The sequence below is a fragment of the Phyllostomus discolor genome, chromosome 14 (assembly GCF_004126475.2).
Source record: "Phyllostomus discolor isolate MPI-MPIP mPhyDis1 chromosome 14, mPhyDis1.pri.v3, whole genome shotgun sequence".
NCBI lineage: Eukaryota > Metazoa > Chordata > Mammalia > Chiroptera > Phyllostomidae > Phyllostomus > Phyllostomus discolor.
This window is the reverse complement of record NC_040916.2, coordinates 4854504-4860976: the sequence shown is the minus strand read 5'-3', so window position 1 is coordinate 4860976 and position 6473 is coordinate 4854504.

The following is a 6473-nucleotide window of genomic DNA, read 5'->3' as shown; positions in this document are numbered from 1 at the left end:
TTACTGAATTGAAGTAAAGCCTATGGATAGACGATTATGCAATAATTAACATGTTAACAGTGGATTTATCCTAACAGGAAGTGCTCATCTAAAGTTTGTACACGAGCTTCACTGAGATGGAATTTCCGTGCCACACCGTTCACTTCAGGTGCACAATTCAATGGTTTTCAGTGTGGTCATAGAGCTGTACAATCCTCACCAAATCAATGTTAGAATATTTTTTATCACCCCCAAATGCATCTTTTAAATGACAAGCAAAAAAAGGACACAGATTTGTTACTGCTGTGTTAACGCAACTATTCAAACAACACCAGAAGAAAACATGTCAAAACGTTACCAGTGCTTCAGTGATGGGACTCTGATTCTCTCTTCCTTTTTCCTACTATTTTGTATTAAGATTTCCACAAGCAGTGTGTTAATTTGCTAATGAGAGCAGATAAATTTTATTTTTTAGAAATTATATATAGTATTACAGTTTGGCTACAAGGGATATAAAACTCCAATAATCCCAACTTAAACAAATAAGGATTTATTTTTATCTCATAAAGATAAATTTGGAGCTTAAGGCGCATACTATTGTTAAAAATAACCAAATGGGATATGATTCTGCTTCAGACAAACCAGTTGTGGAAAAAAGTGATCAAGAAAACATGAAACTCACTGAATGATTGGTGATACTAAGAGATGCTTGAATTTACTGAGCAGCAGCAGCTATTCTGTGACCATGAGGTAAAAAGCATGAGAGAAAGGCTGAGAGGATCATAGACACATTGGCTTGCTATCTCTGAATAGCTGAAATTAATTCTGCAGCTCAGGCCACTATATTAACATTTAAGTCAGAATCCAGGACCAACCTTATCCCATTGCCAGTTCTGTGTTATGTATTTCACGCAGAACAGAACAGTAAGAGATACTGGGAGAGTGAGCATTTGAACTTTAGCAGCCTCTCTATCAGAGAGAAAAGAGAAAAGGGGATCAGGTATAAGGGAAAGAAACTGGGACTCAAACCAATGGAGAGGATGAGAAGGAAGAAAGAAACAACCAAACAGAAAAGAAGGAAGAAATGAGAATTCAAAAAAAAAATGAGGAGAGGCTTAGGAACCTCCAGGACATCTTTAAACAATCCAACATCTGAATGATAGGGGTACCAGAAAGGGAAGAGGAAGAGCAACAAGTGGAAAAGATATTTGAACAAATAATAACAGAGAATTCCCCCATTCTGGCAAAAGAAATAGATTTCCAGGAAGTCCAGGAAGCTCAGAGAGTCCCAAAGAAGTTGGACCCAAGGAGGAACACACCAAGGCACATCATAATTACATTAGCCAAGATTAAAATGGAGGGGAGAATCCTAGAAGCAGCAAGAGATAAGGAGACAGCTACAAAGGAGTTCCCATCAGACTGTCAGCTGATTTCTCAAAAGAGACCTTACAGGCAAGAAGGAGCTGAAAAGAAGTATTCCAAGTCATGAAAGGCAAGGACCTACATCCAAGATTGGTCTATCCAGCAAAGCTTTCATTTAGAATGGAAGGGCAGATAAAGTGCTTCTCAGATAAGGTCAAGTTAAAGGAGTTCATTACCACCAAGCCCTTATTATATGAAATGTTGAAGGGACTTATCTAAGAAAAAGAAGATCAAAAACATGTACAGTAAAATGATAGCAAACTCACAATTATTAACAACCACACCTAAAACAAAAACAAAAGCAAACTAAGCAAACAACTAGAACAGGAACAGAACCACAGAAATGGAGATCACATGGAGGGTTATCAACAGGGGAGTGGGAGGGGAAGAGAGGGAGAAAAGGTACAGAGAATAAGTAGCATAGACAGCAGGTAGAAAATAGAAAGAGGGAGGGTAAAAATAGTATGGGAAATGTAGAAGCCAAGAACTCACAAATATGACCCATGGACATGAACTAAAGGGGGGAAATGTGGGTGGGAGAGGGTGTGCAGGGTGGAGGGGAGTGAAGGGGGGAAATGGGACAACTGTAATAGCATAATCAATAAACTATATTAAAAAAAAGAACAGAAGGAAACAACCTACAATTATGGTCACGTTTTTTTAAAAGGACACTCCTGCAACTGTAATTGAAAAATAAAAAGTGATTGGGAAATTTTAAAGAACACTTTTGTTCTTAATAAGATCAGGCATTATAAAAAAGTAAATAAACCACACCTATAAAAACTTCTTTTGTACTTTGAATTTTGGGCAATTAGTTCTTTTTTTCATTATTTTCATTTAAAAATTTTTTAAATTACAGTTGATACACATTATTATATTAGTTTCAGGGGTACACCCAGTGATTAGACATTACATAATTTACTAAGTGACTATCCTGATAAACCTGGTACCCATCTGACCCCACACACAGTTACTGACTGTATTTCCTATGCTGTATTTCGCATCCCCATGATTGTCCTCTAACAACCAGTCTGCACTTCGTTTTTTTAAGATTTTATTTTTTATTTATTTATTTTTAGAGAGGGAAGGGAGGGAGAAAGAGAGAGAGAGAGAAACATCAATATGTGGTTTCTGGGGGCCATGGCCTGCAACCCAGGCATGTGCCCTGACTGGGAATTGAACCTGCGATGCTTTGGTTCACAGCCCGCACTCAATCCACGGAGCTATGCCAGCCAGGTAGTCTGCACTTCTTAATCCCTTCATCTTTTTCACCCAGCCCCCAGCCTCCTTCCCCTCTGGCAACCATCCAAATGTTCTCTGTATCTATGAGTCTATTTCTGTTCTGCTTATTCATTTATTTTTTAGATTCAATTTTTGATATATATTTATTGCTATTTTAGTGTTCATATTTTTTATTTTTTTCTTCTTAACGAAGACCCTGTAATAGTTCATGTAATACTGTTTTTGTGGCAATGAATTCCTTTAACTTTTTTTCTTGTCTGGAAAGCTCTTTATCTTTTCTTCGATTCTAAATGACAGTTTTGCTGGGTACAGTAGTTTTGGTTGTATGTCCTCTGTTTTTCATCACTTTGAATATTTCTTGCCAGTCTCTTCAGGTCTGCAAAGCTTCTGATGAGAAATCAGCTGGTGGTCTTATGGGAACTCCCTTGTAAATAACTAACTGCTTTTCTCTTGCTTCTTTTAAGATTCTCTCTTTGTATTTAGTCTCTTGCATTTTAATCATGATGTGTCTTGGTGTGAGCCTCTTTGGGTTCATCTTGTTTGGGACTCTGCGCTTCCTGGACCTTGCCAAGTTACAGAAGTTTTCTGTCATTATTTTTTCAAATAGGTTTCCAATTTCTTGCTCATTCTTCTCTCTTTCCAGTACCCCCATTGTGTAAATGATGGTACATCTGAAGTTGTCCCAGAGGATCCTTACAATATCCTCATTTTTTTAAGGGGGATACCTTTTTTCTTCTTGCTGTTTTGATTGGGTACTTTTGCTTTCTTATATTTCATATTGCTGATTTGATTCTCAGCTTCATCTACTCTACTGTTGATTTCCTGTAAACTATTCTTCATTGCACTTAGTGTACCCTTCATTCCTGACTGATTTTTTTATGCTGTTGAGGTTCTCAATAACTTAACTGAGCATCCTTATGACCTAATGTAGTAGGTGTTCTGCAGGGTCCAGTGGCACAGCCTCCCTAATCACCCAAGCTGAGCACTCACAGTGCACCCCCATGTAGACTGTGTACACCCACCTGTTGTAGTTGAGCCTTGATTGCTGTTGGCAATCAAGGGATTTGCCCCCAAGCCAATCAGCCCTAAACTGGCTATGACCATCGACCACCACTGCAGAGGATCAGCTGTATAGGGGCTCACCCCACAGAGCAGGACCAACTTCAGTGGGGCTCTGGAGCCCACTGAGTGCACTCATTGAGTGTGTCACTTGTGGTGGTGTTTGGATAGTGGTGCTTTGACATGGTCTGAAGCTGTGCACTGGGTACACTGGCTCTAGGGCCTGCTGGGAGGTGAAGGCCAAGGTCAGCCACCACATGTGTTCTATTCAAGGCCACCCAGCATGAGCTACAGAGTGATCTGCAGATGGCTGCTACTTGTGTTGAGCTTGGAAGTGCCCAGGTGAGGCCAAGCTGCAAATCAGGCTGCTGCTAGTGCCAGACCCAGGGCCACTTAGTGAGGGGCACAGGGCTTGCTGAGGCCAGATGCTGCTTGTTTGAGAGATTTTTAGGAAAGTATAAAACATGAGCTGAGACAGGCTATTCATATGGAAAGGCCATAGGAAACAACTTGGTGGGCCTGAAATTCAGATGGACTGGGGCTTCAGGGAATCACCAGCGCAGGTTAAACAGTGTGAGCTAGGTTGATGGGGTCTCAGACATGGCACCTGCCTGCCAGCTCCGTGGCCTCTCCAGTCCCTCTGTCTGGGAGAAAGCTGCCCCCACCCCCAGCTTTTGCCCTGATGCCAAACAATTCAGTTTCTCCCTATAGGTCCTGGGTACCTTTCAAGCTGCTTCCCCAGTGCTGGAGCTCGGAAGGAGTGAGTCCAAGTAAGTCCACATGCAGACCCTTTAAGAGGAACTTCCTGGGGCCCTAGAAGCCCTCCATGTCCCTCAGCCTTGATTCCTGCTGATTTTTACAGCCAGGAGTTATGGGGACTTCTCTTCCTGGCACTGGAACCCTGGGCCAGGGGTCCTGGTGTGGAGTGGGGACCCCTTCTTCCTCAGGGGGAATCTCTGCAGTGAGATGTCCCTCCCAATGCTTATCTGACACATGTGGGTGTGGGTCTAGCCTTGTCTGCAAACCACCCCTCCTACCAGAGTCAATGTGGCTTCTTCTTTAATTCCCTGTTGTAGGACTTCCATTCTGCCAGATTTCAGGCAGTTCTGCATGATGGTTATTCTGTAGTTTAGTTGTAATTTTGATGTGGTTGCGGAAGGAAGTGAGTACCACATTTACCTACACTGCCATCTTGACCGGAAGTCATCAGTTAGTTCTTATAAATCAGAATCAGTTCTTATAAACATGTAATCAGTCTAAAGAGACTACACAAGACATCTAATTAGTACCTTACTACTCAAGGTATGGGTCCCCAACCAGCTGTATTAGCATCTCAGACTCCACTCTAACTGGAATCTGCATTTTAACTGGATCCCCGGATCCCTGTGCATATTAAAGTTTGAGAAGCCCTCTGGTGGTTCATCCCCCTCAGATGTTTATGTAGGAGGAGTCCTAGCTCAAGCCTATGCCAGGCTGACCCTAAGAGTCCGGCCAGAGGAGCAGTGGGGTAGGTCCATCAGGAGTGTATGCACAGTGGGGACTGGTTCCCCCTTTGGGAAAAACTTGTCTTAAAGGAAGAGGCTTTGGAACTGTTTCACTTTTCATTTATCCAGTAATTTATTTAGTGCCTCCTGTGCACTCTCAATAGAATGACAAAGTCGATATAAGATACAGTCCCTGCTCTCAAGGACCACACAGTGTGGCAGGGGAGATGGAGAAGTCAGCAGAGATTACAGTGTTAATGACTGATGGTAGGAGAGGGTGCCCTTTTAAGGGCAGCATTCTCAGACATTGGGAGGGGACGTGGGTAGCTTCCTAGAGAAAGTAGAGCCATAGCTGAATCCAGCAGGATGAGTAAGATTCAGAAAAGTGGGTGAAGCTAAAGGCATGGTCTCCGGGCTGAGATAAGAGTATTTACAGCAGCTAGTATGAAAGAGTAGGCGAGCGTGGGAACCACAAGGAAAAGTGAAGGAGGTGGTTAAGAGATGCGGCTGGAAAAGAAGGTGGCATTCAGATTATGTCATAGATAATTTGTGGGATGATATTGAGGAGTTTAAACTTTAATCTTTAAAGGATAGATTTTCTTTTTTTTTATATTTTTAGAGAAAGAGAAAGGGAGGGAGAAAGAGAGGGGAAGAAATACATCAATCGCCCCAACCAGGGACCAATCCTAAAATCCAGGCACTTGCCCTGACCGGGAATTGAACCAGCAACTTTTTGTTTTGTGGGATGATGCTCAACCACCTGAGCCACACTGGCCAGGGCTTAAAGTTTAATCATGAGGCCAATGCATGGAGGAGGAACGCTTCTAAGAGCTAACAGTTCCTGCCTCTATGATTGGAGTCCACATGGGCAGTTTCCATGTCAGTTTCCTCAGCTTCCCTTGAGAGCTAGGGAGAGGGGGCTTCTAAAGAGGCAGCAAACCAAAGGGGCTGTTCGCTGAAACCCCTGAGGGACACCAACAGCAGAGGTCAGTTGTCTGTGTGTTAGACACCGGCAGTAGCAGCAGTGGGCGGCCCAGCGTGCGTGGGAGGCAGCACACGTTGACATGCATTTCAATAGCATGCCCTTGACAGGAATAGCAAACGTAGCAGGCTGTGGGAGCCAGGGCGGCAGTGGAGAAATCAGGAGACACTACTAGGTGGGGCGGTTGAGACAACTGTGTTGGTGAACAGACGCGGGCATCTTCATGGGGCTCCCAGAGAAAGAAGGAGGATCTGCACATTGCTGGGTGCAAACAGAGTGGGGGCGATGGAAAGAGTTAAAAGAAC